Raw genomic sequence first — 17,242 nt, forward strand, 5'->3', positions numbered from 1 at the left:
ATTCCTGAATAGAGATCTTTGTATGATAAAACATATCGCATGCAAGAAAACCAGTTAGTGGGTTTGACATTTACATCCAAAAGGGATACGTATGGAAAATAGATAATACTTCAAAGGACCAACTCATACAGGTACGCACTTAAAAATAAACTTCCAAGACGAAAGAACAGAATCATCCAGGAGTAAAGCTTGTTACTTATAACTGGATCGTAACCACTTGTTTCCCGGTTAAGAGAAATCCAGTGTGAGTAAGCTTGGGTGTATAGATGTGACTTAACCAGATTCCAATGTGTGAAGAATAAAATCAAAAAAAAAAAAAAAAAAAAAAGAAAGAAAGAAAAAAAAAGAAACTACCAGAATTGAACCCTGAAGATCTATTTCTGGCCAAACTGTTTCAAAAGCCACTGCAAGGGCTGCAGAGGTGGCTCGGTGAGTAAGAGCACTGGCTGCTCTTCTAGAGGATGGAAGGTCAGTTCCCTGCACCACATGATAGCTCACAACCATCTGTAATTCCAGCTTCAGAGGATCTGAGGCCCTCTGGTGGCCTCCATGGGCACTGCATCCAGGAGTAGCACAGATACACATGCTGGGAAAACACTCATACACATAAAACAAAATAAATCTTTAAAAATCAATTTCTGCAAACTTCATGGTTATCCCATATTATCATGAGAAAATATTCTAAATAAGATTTATTGTTCCTTGTGGTTTTTTGTTTTTTCAGTCTCTTTATTCTGTTGGAACTAAAAATCTTTGGAAAACCTTTGGCCAAGTTTTCCAAGTCCTTTCTGTGATACTCAGAATACACTAGAGAGTGTCTGTAGAGGTAATGGCGGTATCATTGTGCACTAAAGAAACCCAGCTCTTTCCCACTGCATAAACTCGATGGCTCTAGTTTGCTGTATCCCTTTACTGTGTACCTGCCCTACTTTACTTCCGGTTGTGACAAATACGGTGATCAAAAGCATCATGGGAAAGGTAAGAGTTTGTTTGGGTTACCCCCATCCCAACTGGGGGATACTGGAGCTGGAATTCAAGGCAGGAGTCACAGAGGAGGGCTGATTGCTCCCCATGGCTTAGCCATCCTGACTTCTTATATAACCCAAGACCACCTGCTCAGGGATGGTTCTGTTGCTCACAGTGCTCACAGGTCATTCATCAATCTGGAAAATGGCCTACAGACTTGCCTACAGAGAGAGCCCTATAGAGGCATTTTCTCAGTTGAGGTTCCTCTTCCCAGGTGACCTTACCTTGTGCCACCAGAGAAGGATCGTAACACTTCATAATCTCTGTCTGTCTGTATGTGGTTGATATGCAAGTGAGGGCAGGCACAAGATAAGGCAAAGCCTGTGATAGGACAGTGAAAAAGTAAGGCAGGGACAGAGTTTTGAAAAGACCAGAGAGATAGGGGAAGATAATAAGAAACCAAGATGGAGGAAAAGGATGAACTACCCCCATGTGACTTTAAATAGCCATAGGTAGTTATGGATATCTTCTAAGGGATGGATTATCACAGGACAATTTGTATTATTTGGTGGACATATTATGCCAATGTCAATTGGCTCTGAGTTTATTGTGTGGACGTTTTGTGGATGAGTGAGAATTTACTGATATAAATCTGATTTGATGATTGACATGCTTCTAGAGTTTTGATTTTACTGTGTTGCTGGGAATGTAAGCAGAGTCTGCAGCAGGGAGCCATGGCCACTGCTGGGACCAGAGATTAGCCAGCAGCAGACAAAAGTGGAAATTGGAAACTTGGTGAGTCGGGTGGAGACCTTTTGCTGATTGAGATGGAAATGCCCTACAGATGTCATGTGGCCCTACCATGCCTGAGGTAGTGAGGGTTGGTGGTTCTTTTCTCTAATATTGACTGTTACATCTGTCTGTTTGTGGCAGTGTCTCCCTGTGTGGCTCAGGATGGCACAGTGCCCACTATATAGACTGGTCACTCCTCCTGGCTCTACTTCTGAATGCTGACACTATAGGAATGCACCATTACACCTGACCTTATATAAACTACTTTGCCAAAAATAACCTTAAATGGATCCGGTGAAAAAATTATTCCAATTTGCAAAACCATTCCCAATTTAATGTTTAACCTCACAGACAGACAATTTCATTAGAAAGGTGCTGTGAGCATGCCCAGCCTGCAATGTGCTTGAAGTGGGACACAGAGTTGGACATTGTTTTAAAGACTTATGGTCTCTGGCCTTCTAGCTCTTTAACTATACTGAATCCTTGATGATGCTTCTAAAAGACTCTAAAGACTTCCTTGCTTAGTCAATGGTTTAAAAATGCTGGCTACTTTTTCTTTAACTCCGTGGTTTATGAAACATTGTAACTCTCTATGCTTTATGTAATTCTTTATGCTAAAATAAGCACTAGGGAAACTTAACTCTTTTTTACTGCTCTGTGCTACGAATTTATTAACTCTTTCTTACTGTTCTCTGCTTCATTAAGTGCTAAAAACTTAATTCTTTATTACTTGTGCTTTAATAATTGCTAATATCTGCTAATAAATACACACTGCTAGCATCAGGGAATTAGTGTAAGGATTCATTGCTGGTTCTTCTCTTTTTCTGGCCCGGCAGACAGAAGCGCTTCGCTGGCCTGGCTGGTTAGCTCTTTGTGACAGAAAGAGGAAAAGAATTAAGATGCTGTATACAGGCAAATATGCACAAACACATATACATTCAATCATTCATACACCCACTCTGGCTGAGCCTGACTCTCTGTCACAATCAACTCCACAAGTATTCATGCATGCTTACACATACACATATACCCTACACACGAACACAGACAAACAGACTTGCACATTGAATGGTTGAATGAATGGAAGGGGCAAAGCTCCACAAGTCAAACCATTCAACCAACAACTTTGTTTCTTTTCTCTGGTCTTTTATATCTCCTTAGATTAAAAGTTCTTTAGAAAATTACCTCAGAGATAAAATGTTACATAAAATGGGAGTTGCAGAAGTATGTTGATATTAAGTTCAAAGCAGTGTTTCATCATAATATACTCATTAAAAGTTCAAAGCAATAGTTTTTACAGGACCTTGCCTTATCACAGTGCACACCTGTGGCTATATCCTTGGACCTAAATGTTTTTCCTTGAACACAAAATTGTCTCAAGTCTGTTTCTCTTTTTAGTGTGATTATGAATGTTCACTGTATTTCTTACTATGCAGCCTTTACTTACTATTATAAGGAGTGGACACATTCTATTGTGGGTTTTAACTTTATTACATCTTTCTACCCATTAAGACTATCTCTAAAAACTTTCTTACTAAAATTATTTGAATTGTATCAGGAAGTCTGTAGAATTACCTATTTGCCTGTATAGCATCACTATAAGATGGTATTTTTTGTTGTTCTGCAGAGATCTGCTCAAAATGGTAATATATAATACCTCGTGATAATTATATATTTAATACTAACAGGAAAGGCATATTAATAGCAGAAATCTTTTCTAAAATGAATTTCTCATGGGCCTTGCCTATTGGAGCAAATTCATCATGGATTTAAATCCAAGGCAGACTCATCTCAGGAAGATCGTCTGCTAGTTACTTGCTTCTCCTATGGGCTTCTGACAGGAAAGTGTGATGCTCTTCTTAAGACCTAATAACCAATATATTAGACAAAACAAGGCATCTTCAAACTCAGGAAAGAGGGTGAAATTTATTATGATACAGTGGACAAGTGTAAGTATTAAAAGGTGATCACATAAAATTTAATTTGAGGCAGATTCTCCTTTACAGTCTTACTATACAATGTTATTTAATCTACGGCCAACTTTTCTCATTAAAATGATGCTAAAGAATCTATTTCACAGTTTCTGTATTAACTGAGATGACGCGTACAAAATTACCTAACAGAGTCTAAAAGGCTTGCTCAACAAAATACTCACAGGAGGAAATACATGGACAAATAGTAGAGCAGGGACTTTAAAAAAGATCATCCAGAGACTGCCTCCCCTGGGGATCCATCTCATATGCAGCCACCAAACCCAGTCACTATTGCTGATTCCAAGAAGTGCTTGCTGACAGGATCCTAGTCTGGATGTCTCTTGAGAGGTTCTGCCAGAGCCTTACTGATACAGATGAGGATGCTTGCAGCTAACTATCAGACTGAGCACGGGGACCCCAATGGAAGAACTAGAGAAAGGACTGAAGGAGCTGAAGGGGTTTGCAACCTCATAGGAAGGACAACAATATCAACCAACCCCACCCCCAGAGCTGCCAGGGACTAAAACACCAACCAATGAGTACACATGGAGGGACCCGTGGCTCCAGATGCACATGTAGCAGAGGATGACATTGTCTAGCATTAATAGGAGGAGAAGCCCTTGGTCCTGTGAAGGCTTGTTTCCCAGGTGTAGCGGAATGTCAGGGCGATGAGGTAGGAATGGGTGGGAATAGGAGCATCTTTGTAGAAGTGGAGGGAGGGAGAGGGGAGAAAGGAGATAACATTTGAAATGTAAATACATAAAATATCTAATAAAAAAATGAAAAAACAATAGAGACTGCTTGGGAGACAGGAGAGTGAGATGGGAGGTTAGTGTTAATTAAAATCCCATTATGAAACTTGTCACTTCGTGTTATACAAATATTTTAGCTAAACTTGATATAACTAAAACAACTTTGAAATAAGGAAGTGCCAAGCTCTCTTCTGTTGTTCTAATAAAACACTAGCTTTCTGTGAGACAGCTCAGGAGCATCGCCATAAACATGGCAGTACTGTGGTTGCCACCCGTCGCATACAGCTTGCCAGAGAAGAGTGCTCAGATTTATTAGTAACTTCCCGAGGAACCTTTTGATCACTAGTGCCCACACACCCAATCTCAACCTGTACAAACCTCATTATAACCCCAAATATGAAGAAAACAAAATTTAATTCCTATCTGATTGTATTTCACACACTTAACTAGATGGCAGTTTGTATAAGTGGTGAAGCTACATGTTCCCGGGAAAAGAGAACTGGGCAGGGCTATTGATCAGTGCATGTCCCGCTGGCCGCTGATGGATCACACGTTCCTAGGTTACGGTAGGTTATTGGCCCCTCAGTAGGAGGTTGTTACATAGGAGATGATGAAATCTCTAACTTGAAGAGAAAGAGGTATAAAAAATTAAAAATGTAAAAGTCGGTGAAGGTGAAAGGCATTAAGTTCCAGGCATATTTTTCTAATTATGTCTTAGGAACTAGGAGCCTTTTGGAGTGCAGAATGAACAGTTATTTTGATAATGTTAATGAATAAAGTTTATACCATTTGTGGGAAACACAGGGAAGCAAAGACCAAATTATTAATCAAAATGAGACAGAATTGGCAACACGAATGCATATTTTTCTCTCATATATGGAACTTAGAGAATGTTTGTGCTTGCACACACTCGAGCACACACGTACACACGCACACACACACATGCACACGCACACGCACATTCACACATATAAGAAATAAAAGAATATATATAGTAAAAGAATAGTCCAGACAAGTGAAGGTGACTGACTGGGAAACAGGAGAGGGTAATGTCGGGTAAATATGGTCAAAGTATAAAATATATTTGAATTAAAACGTCACAAAATACATCACCTTGTGTGACAAATATATATTATTTAAGCTTAATAGTTAAGCTTAATATATCCAACATATTTTGTAATAATGAAGTATATTTATTACTTTTCCGTTGCTGTAATCAAACACATGGCCAAGGCAACTAACTGAAAATTTCATTTGGCCTTTTGCTTCCACGGGGTTAGAATCCATGATGGTGGAGCTGGGGCACGGTGGTTGGCAAAGCAAGCAGAAAGCTTCCATCTTGAACCAAACGCAGTCATGAAGCAGAGAGCACTTGAAGTAGGTGGCCAAGCTCTTCACTCTCAAAGCTCATCTCCAGAGACATACTTCCTCCAGCCAGGCGTTAGGTCCTAAATCCATCCAATCAACACTGCCGATTGGGATCAAGTAATCAAATGTTCTAGACTGTGAGAGGACACCCCATTCAGGCCATCCTAAGTGAAAAGACACAGTGGGGCGCAGCGCGGGAAAGCATATTAGCTGACTTTGTAACTTTGGCACATGGCACAAAGAGTGTGGGTGCTCTGCAAGACCTGAAGTCGGTTACAGCCAGTCCTGATATTCGATCCCAATGAGCCCATTTGCAGTTAGTAGGCATACAGATGTGTGTAACCCCAGGCAAGCCCTATTGAATCTTGAGTCTGCTCCAGGTGATGGGCATCCTAAGTAGGACGCCTAATCTTAAAAGGACAATGGTGTCATCTAATAGGTGGTCTCACATAGTCAATGCCCAAACAGATCCCATAATCCACTCTGGGCCCGCACCTTCATCAGACTGCATAGGTCCTTGGCTCACTTCCTCCCAGCTCTTTAGAGTGGTCCCCTTCTCTTCAGAAGCCCCGGCAATGGGCTTCTCAGGCAGAGGTCTATCAAAGTCCTGCTTCTAGAACAAGCAGTCTTTAATGCCTGCGAGGCATCTATCTGGAAGAACAGACAACAGGATCGGGAGGGCGGGCATTGGAGAGAAGCTGCTAGAGGATTAAGCAATGGGGCACAGAGGGGCAGACTTCCTACCCATTCACTGAAGGACATTTTTACAATCATTTCCATCCAAATCCTAACTTCTGTGATTCCTGTTTCTCCCGGTTGTTGGCTGCCAGCCACTGTTGTCCTCTGGGACAGATGCTAGCAGCTGTATCTCAAAGCTTCGGCTCAACCCGATGTCACTGCCATGCAGCTGTGATCTTGGGGCTCAGGGGCATGCCAGGTGGCTGTCTCTAGAATTGTAGAGCTGAGCGTTCACAGTCCCTGGTGAGGTGGGGAGGGCCCAGGGCAACTGTTGTAACTGTGAAGTACCAGGAAGTACAGACCTGTCAGGGTGACCTGGGAGGCAATGTTTTGACAAATGTCTGTTCATTTTCAGATACTGTACTGGTACAACAGGGTCTGAGTTTATAAGACATGCACTGCCTCGCCTCATTTTCTGAAACCGTTTCCTAGGGGTTGGCATTGTTGGGGAAATGTGTAGATACAGGCAGGTGATGCTAAGGTTTCCTGATCTTTCTCGCTGCTGGGCTTACAATGGAGACCACGAGGACACATAATGGTTAAAATAACATAGTAGCAGCCATTACGTTGGAGCCTTACAACATGCCACATAAGGCTCAAGGCAGGTAACACCGTCACAAGAGGCTGGGACACAACTTGGCTTTGTCAGTGTCTGAGAACTAGTACACAGACTGTAGGTGGAAGGTAGGCCACAAAACTTCAGATGGATGAATGCCCTGCAGTTAATTATGTGATGAGGTAATGCAAATCCTTCTCTCTCAGAAGTCCGTTCTCTTCCATTGGCAAGCATATAATTTAGGATAACAATCATCATTTTTTTTTCACCCAAGATCTGCATGTTCTATAATCCTGTGATTCTGCTCCTGGGTACATTTCCCCAAAGAAATATGCACTTGAGAAAAAAGATAGAGAGGTGTTCGGAGCAGGACTTCTACAAGGGCCCTGAACTGAACATGACCTGCAGGCCTGTCAACAGTTGTGGCTATAGCTCTCCATCTGTGTGTGTGTGTGTGTGTGTGTGTGTGTGTGTGTGTGTGTGTGTGTGTGTGTGTATGTTGCTTTGGTTAAATCAAACCACTTGTTAAACTAGACTTATCTCTCAGGCATTTTCTGGATGTTTTCCCAATAGAAAACGAGAAACAGACAAAGACAGCAATGGTGGATGATTCAAACGGATGTGTCTTGGTGGACAGCCCATTGTACCTGAGCTCTTGCCATTAGAGTCAGCCTGTGACTTTATGTCTGTCCTCTTCAGATTCTGTCTGGTTTGAGATCATACCAGCTCCCCTTCCTATTACTTTTAGTCATCAATGTTTTTTTTTTCTTGCTGGAGAGAGAGGCCTTGCCTTGCTCGTATTAGAGGCGAGCACACTCAAGTGCCTTTTTCTGAGAAAGAACTGATTAATTTTCCCTTTCTTTTTTTCTTTCTTTCCTTTTCTCGGTCTGCTCATTAGAAGCAATCATCAGCGTCTCCAGTCATCCTTGACTCTAGAACAGTTTTGAGGCTGGGAAACAGGAACAGTGAGGTTTGTTGCTTTAATGAGCACATCTGCACAAAGGCTTGCCAGAGGTAGGAACAGGCACTAAGATACTAGGCAAGATGCCCCAAGAGAACTAGTGATGGAGGCAGGGGAAGGAAGAGAAGCGATTTGGTTCAATCCCCAAAGCTAGTCATGCCAGATCAGACCAGAAGAGGGAGAATGAAAGCCCAGATCCTGCTAGCTGGGAACCCTCAAGCGGGTAGCATGTAAAATTCAGATGTCCTATTGGGATATGTTTTTATTTTAAAGATTTTGGGTATTTTGCCTATGTGTATGAATTGCATGTGTGTGCCTGGTAACCACAGAGGTCCAAAGAGAGGAGCAGATCCCCTGGAACTGGAGTTACAGATGGTTGTGAGCCGACCTGTGGGTGCTCAGAACCGAACCTGGGTCCTCTGGAAGAACAGCCCATGCTCTTAGCCACGGAGCCCTTGAGCCAGTCCTCTGCTCCACTGTTTCCACAGGAAGAATAGCAATACAAGATACAGCGGCCATAACACAGCCCGGTGTGGCACTGCGTTTCCGCCTCGCCTCACGGGGACCGCACGGGGCCCGCACGGGGCCTGCACGGAGACCGCACGGGGACCACACGGGAACCGCACGGGGAAAAACAGAAATGCAGAGCTGGGCACCGCTCGCTCCACACCTTTGTCTCACTTTTGCTGCAACTCCAAGCAGCTGGGCCTGGTTTTATTACCTTATTTTATCAACGGGGTGGGGGGAAGAGAGAGCATGGGGGGGAGCAAGTAGAACACACAGAGAAATTCAGTGGTTTGTTTTCATGAAAGCTACAAATACAGTTCTTTGGGAGAGAATTCATCTCTGGGGTTTTCTTTCTTCCCTTTGCTTCTGCAAACCCTACACACCAGTCAAAACCTGTGACAACTCCCCTCTGGAAGGTTCATAAATTTCTGAATTATGTAATACCTCCTTGCTTTATACATTTTAGTGTTGCTTTTATGAGTTGTGACCCATTTCTGCTTTTTCCCCCCAAAACATTCATGAGCCTATTGAAGATATGTCTGTCCAGCCTTTGCCCTGCTTCCATTCCAAATTCTGGTGCTTATGCACACATGCTGGGGACATTGTTGCTGATTAAATGGTGCCATCTAACTGGCATTTATATGTGCCATTCTGAAGTTACCAAATGTACTACTCTTTGCACTGCCTGTTAAAATTCTACATGTGGGGGGTTATTAAAGAGTGATTGCAAATTTCACTTTGTGTATTCCTGAATTTTTTTGATCTTGTATCCATTAAAAACATTTTTATTCATTTGTGTGTATGTGGGAGGGTGCCACGGCACACCCATGGAGGTCAGGGGACAGCTTGCAGGAGCTGGTTCTCTCCTCCCACCATGTGGTACCCACGGGCTGGTCTCAGGTCATCCGGCTCAGGCAGTGAGCTCCTGTACCTGCTACTGATGCATCACACCACCTGCAAACTTTATAAATGTGAAGTGAGTTTTAATCTGAGCCTCAAGCTCGGGGCAGGAAGAATGGACATTGGGAAGATTGCAGACCAGGTGCAGAAGGCACTGGTTCCCAGGGCTATCTCCTCCTTGGATGAGCCTTGGGGTTTGCTGGCTAAAGAAGGAACTGAAGAGGACGGCGGAGGCCTGCCACTGTCCATCTGATGCCTAACTCGATGCTTAGCTTCTCAAAAGTGTGCTCCTGAGTCATGTATGTTTAGGGGCTGCTAGTGTAGTTCAGTTGGCCCAGTGCTAGCCTAAGCATACAGAAAGTCGTGGGTCTCACCCCCAGCATTCTGTTGGTAGAAGCCTATAATCTCAGCATCCAGGAAGTGAAAGACATGCAATCCAAAACTCAGGCTCATCCACAGCCAAACAGAATTCAAGAACTGCCTGGCATGCATGACAGCTATTCATATATCTGGGTGGTATGAGATTATATCTCAGAAGTGTCTGACATCAAGTGTGTGTGTGTGTGTGTGTGTGTGTGTGTGTGTGTGTGGTTTCCCCAATATTCTTAGAAGGAAATAAATTTTGATCTTTCAGGACCCCAGAGGAAAACCCATTGCTAGAATTTAGGTTCGAAAATGTTTCTCTAAGTTCCCTGGGAGTCAAAAGAAGAATATGTTAGGCGGGGATTGATTAGAATCCTTTCTATTTCAAAGGACGCAGGTGCACAGCACGTACCATGTTCAGTGAGAACAGGGGTTACGTTCTGCCTTCTTCTTCAGCCAATTGTATATGCTTGTTACAAAATTGGGAACATTGGCATGTGTGAATGTAAAGAAAATTGGGGGCATTTGGGGGATTCTGAAACAAAGCCTCTTATTCCTGGAGCGCCTCTGCTAATATTTTATGCACAGAGGCCATGTGGCAACTGATAAAGAGAATGTGACTGTGTGCACATACAATATAATTATTCAGAATCAATATGCTTTTTCTATTAGCTTTTCAAAGCTGTATGCATAGAAAGTTTCTTCACCACGCCAGAGCCTCTGAGGGGTCTGCAGGAAGAAGAGGCTGGGGACATGATCTCTGCAATATTTCATTTTGTTATCTCTTCTTATTACATGATGGCCCAGAGCATGGCATGAATAAAGCTGTCTTGTCATCAAAATGCATTCATTCGCTTAACGAGTTCCTGAAAATAATGGAACCGTTGCTAGGCAATGGGAAGATTATACATTCCCAGGGATCCATGCAGATCTCTCAGCAGAGGAGCTCTGGGGACGACAGGCATCACTCCCTGGAACCCTCCTCAACAAGCTCGCACCCTGCTTTACCTGAAACTTGGAGGGGCAGTGCCTCATTTGTTAACTCAGGCTGGACCCATAGTTCTAAGGAACAACACAGGTAGATTTCCTTTCAAGCAGAGGGGTGGGTGTTGGGACAATTTAAAGTTGCAGCCCAGCAATTGCGTTTCAGGTTAATTCTGGACAAATTAAAGGTAGGCGATGACTCTGCCACTGAGGCCCCTATGCCATTTTGAACAAACTATGGTACAGCCATGCATATTCCTTTAACTAGGAAATAAATAAACTTCATTTTACATATATATCTTAATTGAAAAAAACATACCGACAAGTAACAAAGAAAGATCGTACATTGAGGAAAAAATACAAGAGTTGATTGTTTTAAAATAAAGTACCCATAATTCTGCTCTTCCTCAAATAGACATTGTAAATATTTTGGGATATGTATTTGCCACCTTTATAGATATGCAGCGTCATTATTTATCATCATTCCATAGGTTTCATATCCAGACTCAACTGACTGCACACAGCGTCCCTTTAAAAGAAAGTTTTGCCAGGTGTGGTAGAGCATTTCTTTAGTGCCAGCACCTGGGAGACAGAGGCAGGTGGATCTCTGTGAGTTCAAGAGTAGTCTGGGCTACAGAGCCAGTTCCAGGCTGGCCATGGTCACACAGACTCTGTGTAGGGGAAAGCAATTTTTTTTTTTTTAATTTCGGGTTTCTTTTTCCCTAGTAAATCACTACCATAAATAATCCCACCCTCTTTCACAGATATTTAAAAATGAAATGCTCTTCCGCTGCAAGGACACGGGTAGAGAGGCTTTTGTTGTGCAGCAGAGTAAAGAACTCAGAACACTGCCTCCAAGAACACACAAAAACACCAGGGGAGATGCCAAGGCAAACCTCTCCAGCCTTCTGGAAATTAACCAAAAAGCAGGCGTGTCAGCCGACTGTTAAGAACAGCAAGGTTCTTGGGGTTTTAACTTATATCATTCCCTCTGCCTCTCCTGAAGTTGACAGTAAAATTGAAAACAAGGAGCTTCAGAGTCACCAACCCTGACTGCATGCTGGCATGGCCCCAGTCCGCAGAGAGGCAGAGATGAGGCTTTCCACAAAGCTCCATGCCCAGAGGCCATCATTGCCTGGCAGCTCCTTGGAAAACCCCCAATTTACAATGTTTGTCTTTATTTGACCTCACTCAAAGCCTGATCAATGGAAAAGGCTCAGTTCCCCAAGGTGTTTGTTGACAAGAAGCAGGAAAATGACTAAGTACCTCAGCTGCCTGAGTCAGCAGAATCTGCCCAGGGTGGGCGGGGTGGGGGTGGGGGAACGGGATTGGAAAGATAATCAGAGAACAAGAAAGATGCTCATAGACCTTTTGAAAAGACACATTATATCCCAGGAGTCCCAGAATCTCCTCCCTGCATGAAGGGCTCTGGAAAAAAAAACAGACAAAAAAAAAAAAAAAAAGAAGAAGAAGATTCGACTGTCTGACCTCTGGGTGACCTTGAAGCTCTGAAGAAACAAATGGAAGGTAAAGAGTAAGCCAGACATTATAAATTGTGAAATTGTTACAGGTTGCCTCAAAACAAAGAAATCCCTATTTTTTTTTTTTTTCTTGATATGTGTCTCCCAGCCTTTGCCACAGATCTGGGTTATACTGTGGGGCAGTTTTAATAAACTAACAGTTTATAATTCGGTTGTAGCCATCCTGTTCACAAAGGATACAAAGCAGAGTCAACTGGACTGCCTGCCTGCCCAAGGACCAGATAACTCCCTGGAATGCTGGGAGTTGCAGCTCTTTAAAAAACGCAAAGCCACATGGGAAATACAGTGGCCATGAGGTTTTGCTCTTAAAACATGTGACTTATCACTACTCGATGGGATTCCAGAGACCAGACCAGAGGCCAACCTGGTCGGTATTTAATTAAAGTTTGCTTCAAATTAGGCTCCAAACTGTGGAACTGTTTCTTCTCTTTTGAATGTCAGGAGGGGTGATGTTAGGAAAAAGATGAAGAGAGTGGGGAGATATGCTCCATGGAGGTGTGGCGAGGCATGCGGGTAAGGGGGATGTCTCTGGGGTCCCATGTTGGGAATCCCTTCCCCCTGAGGGACCAGCCACATGACCGTGTAGTACAGAGTAGTTTATTCATGGCATGGGGAGGGGAGTTAAGAGGGTAGTAGAGGCAGAGAGAGAGAGAGAGAGAGAGAGAGAGAGAGACAAGAGAGTAGAGAAGCAGAGGTCAACCATGAGCACGAGCAGGTGGAGAGAGAGAAAAAAGGGGAATAGGGAGAGGAGGGGCAAGGGGGGAAGAGGGGGGGACAAGAGAGCAAGTGAGAAAGGAGGGGGCAAGTAGCCCCCTTTTATAGTGTCAGAAAACTGGGGAGGAGCATACCTGGCTGTTGCCAGGTTACTGTGGGGTGAGGTTTGCAGATTTGTGATAGAATGCATGGGCACAACTTGCATGCACAGAATCCTGGGTTCAAGTTGCAATGCTGCAAAGAAACTGAAGAGAAATGTGTAAGCAAGGTTGGCATGAAGCAGGGAAAGGGGCGGAGTGAACCGAGCTGCTCTAGAGGAAGACTGAGCACTGGGTGTCCTCAACAGAGACTTTAAACCGATTGTAAGGCTGTATTGTAAGGATGGGTTGTTGTTGTTGTTGTTGTTTTAAGCTCTGTGGAGGAAATGACCAAAACACTGAGGGAAGTACAGGATCAGAGTCTTACAAAATACGTGATTTTTTTTTAAAGGAGGAAACGACTGGAAAAAAAAAAAAAACTACAGAAAAATTCTATGATGGAAAATTATGACTTAAATAAAAACTTTATGAGGATCAGTCAGAACATTGGAGCTATCTGAAGAGACAGTAAACAAAACCCTTGAAAAAGGATGAAGTGAAATTAACATGCCACTGAGCGGTTAACAGGCCAACACTACAGTAAGTAAAGAATGAGCAAGTGTGCGCTGAGGACAGGGTGTGGGGAGTGAGGGTGACAAGGTGGAAGAGTGGAGGATGGGTGGGGATTGGGGAGTAGGGAGTGGGGGTTGGGGGAGGTGTGAATATAAATTCAAACACAAGATTGGGCTCTTGGACTCGAGAACAGTTAATAGGTGTTTGTTGTCTACGAACACCAAGTGCATCAGTGGAGACAGCCCAGCCTGAAGCAGGGAAAGCAGACAATGAGAAAATGATGTTCCATGTGAACGGAAGCAGAGAACGGCTGTAGGTATCCTTCTAACAAGGCAAATGCCAAGCAACGCATTCAGCCAACAGAGGGGTGGTAACCGGCAAGCATGCCTGCACTGGGTACTGTGGGAGCCCAATGTCCTAAAACAAACACTATGGGACACAAGGGTGGGTTATGTACTGCGCATGAGCAGGGTGCAGTGCCTTAGCTGACAAGAGCATTACTATATATGGAGTTGTTTACCTCAAACCGTGAGGGAGCCAGCGCCATCTTGTAATGGCGTCCGCATTCGGCTTTCCACAGTTCCCCCTTCTGTTTTAACTTGAGCACAAGCAACATCGGACTTACTCCCATACAAGTCCCCACCTCATGATGTGTGGACTGCTCGAAGGAGTCCGTGTCCAAGGCACACCTTCTCCTGTGCAATGGGAACTAGCCCAGGGAGGTGCAAAGGCTACGCCAAAGACTGGGTTTTACACGTGCCTTCCCCAGTGCAATGAGACAACGTGGTCTCGTGGGGGTGCAAAGGCTGCATGTGCAACCTAACTTAAGTGCTCTTTAAGGCTGAGAGCCAAATTTGGGGTGAGGCACCATCCTCCAATGCAGCGAATGCCTGGGTAATAGCAACCTTTTCTCGCTGATTTTGGGCGCGCAGCCGGCATACCAACCATAGACAAAGTATGCAACCTCCCAGACAGCAAGCTATAAACAACCCCACCCCCACCCATTTTTTAAAGTAGGACACAGCAGAGGAGAGCCAAGAAGTAAGTCCCTCAGCAAATCTAGGATCTACGCTAGTAGCATTGATGACAGTCACTGCTCTTCTTAGTTCGTCAAGGTTGGCATTGAAATTTTTGGACCAATTTCGGGAGTGGCAGAGTAATTTTTAGCCTTGACCACAGGATTTTTTAGGGTCCAGCAGGCCTCAGTGAAATTTAGCACTTGTATATCTTCCACCGAGGTCGACTCATTCTTGAAGGGGTGCGTCAGCCAGGCTGGGACCCAATGAGGTGTTTCCTTTCCCTGGGGGAAAACACAAACAGCTCCCCTGGATCTCGATATAACTGGATCCGGTCCATACCATTTATTATCCAGCACATCTTTCCACATAACTAGTCTCTCCTCATTCGGTGGTCCCTCGGAGGCATACCTGTCTGCGGCTGATTTTCCATCATCATTTAGATGTAAAAAATTAAGGGTAAAGAGTGCAAGAGAGACTCTTTCCCAGGGGGTAGCTCCTTCTGCTATACCCCCTTTTTGTTTTTGTAAACATTCTTTAAGATTTCTATTGGCCCTTTCAACAATGCCTTGGCCTTGAGGATTATAGGGCAATCCTGTCAGGAGTGAAACTCCCATGTGATGGCAAAATTGCTTGAATTTTGCCGAAGTATAGGCAGAACCATTATCTGTTTTTAACACTTTAGGTATGCCCCATGCACTCCATGCTTCAAGACAATGAGTAATAACATGAGAAGCCTTTTCTCCTGATAAAGGAGAAGCAAAAATGACTCTTGAACAGGTATCAATGGACACATGTAAAAGATACTGAGATAATTGTTTAGAATAATTTGCAGCTTTAGTAAAATTTTTATACTGAATACTGGTCACACATAATCTTGAGAACTTCCAATGGCAGCCCAACTGGGCAACCTGCTACAATATATCTATCTGTTTTTGAACCAGATCAATTCTCTAAGGTATTATTATAAACAGTTACTATATTAGGGGAAAATTTAAAGAGGCCCTTAACTGCCCAACGAACTCCCCAAGATTGACAGCCAGTCTATGGATGCAGGGCTGAATCTCTTCTTCCTGTACAGAAAGGTGACCACTTAGGTTGGGCTGAAATAGGCAAATTACTCTTTGGCTGAGAAATAGGCCAGCAACCGGCAATCCAGGTGGCATCAGCCTATCCAGGTTTTTTGTATAATTAGCAGTGACTCTATAAGTTCGGACTGACTCTGCCAACTCTTTAACTTGCTTATGTTGGAGGTGATCATCCTCGAACATGGGAAACATTTGCCAGAGGGCATAGCATGTCTCCGGCGTACAAAAGGAGAACTCGCACTTCCTCTCTGGATAAGGCCGAAGAGCAGAGACAGCAGCTGCTTTAAGAGCTTCCAGTTTCGCTATAGAATTCCTCCACCCCAGATGAAACTGTTCCACCTCAAATTCTGCTGCTTCCTCCTCTAAATCTTCCTCCACAGATTCAAAGAATTTATCCTCTAACTCCTCTTCTGCCAGCTCTAAAGCTTTTTGCTCTTTTAGCGGATACAAAGTATCCTCTCCGGGAAACTTGTACTTCGTTTCCCGGGGCACAATCATCTCTTCTTCAGGTGGTCTTTCTGCCTTTTGATTTTCATTTAGTTTCATTTTGAAATTTGCTCCGTTTCTGACTTGTTTTGTGGAGCCTACCTGTTTAACCTTTTTTTCCTTGCGAGCTCCCTATTTTATTCCGCTCCATTTCTGACCCGCCCTCTTGGTGCTGCGTGATAACTTTTTGTCTAGCTAACTTCCACAACAGTAATGTTACAATAGTTACCACAAATGCAAGCAATAACCCTTCTACTTCCGGAGAAAATCCAAGAAGAGACATGCCTCCATTTTTGGCACGCTCTTTTGGCACCCCGTAAAATCCAAAGAGGGACATGTCTCTTGGAGCTTACCTATTTACCTTTTCGAAGTTCTGAATCCACTTCAGCAAACTGAAGGGTCCCCCTGGCGCTCCTGGGTTTCGGCAGCAGTTGTGGCGCGCTCCTCGACCAGCGAGGAAAGACGACCACCACCAGAGGATTCTTCTCAGATCACGCTTTATTGTGGGAGTCTCTTGGTTGAAGGGGAGAGCAGGAAGCGAGGGGCCCCGAACTACCCTAGCTGTCCGCTTATATAGGGAGAAGTGCATACGGGCTTGCCATGATTGGTTGTCACCAGTCTGCTGACACCAGAGGCCTCGGGATTGGCCGGAGATAGGTTATGTACTGCGCATGAGCAGGGTGCAGCGCCTTTGCTGACAAGAGCATTACCATATATGGAGTTGTTTACCTCAAACCGTGAGGGAGCCAGTGCCATCTTGTAATGGCATCCGCATTTGTCTCCCCACACAAGGGACAGAATGGCCCAGGCACAAAACTAAGTGGGTGGCTTTGATTCCTCCCTCTCCTCAAGAGACAGAAAGATCCTACAAAGCCATGAAGACTGTC

The sequence above is a fragment of the Micromys minutus genome (assembly GCF_963924665.1).
Source record: "Micromys minutus genome assembly, chromosome: 1".
Taxonomy (NCBI): domain Eukaryota; kingdom Metazoa; phylum Chordata; class Mammalia; order Rodentia; family Muridae; genus Micromys; species Micromys minutus.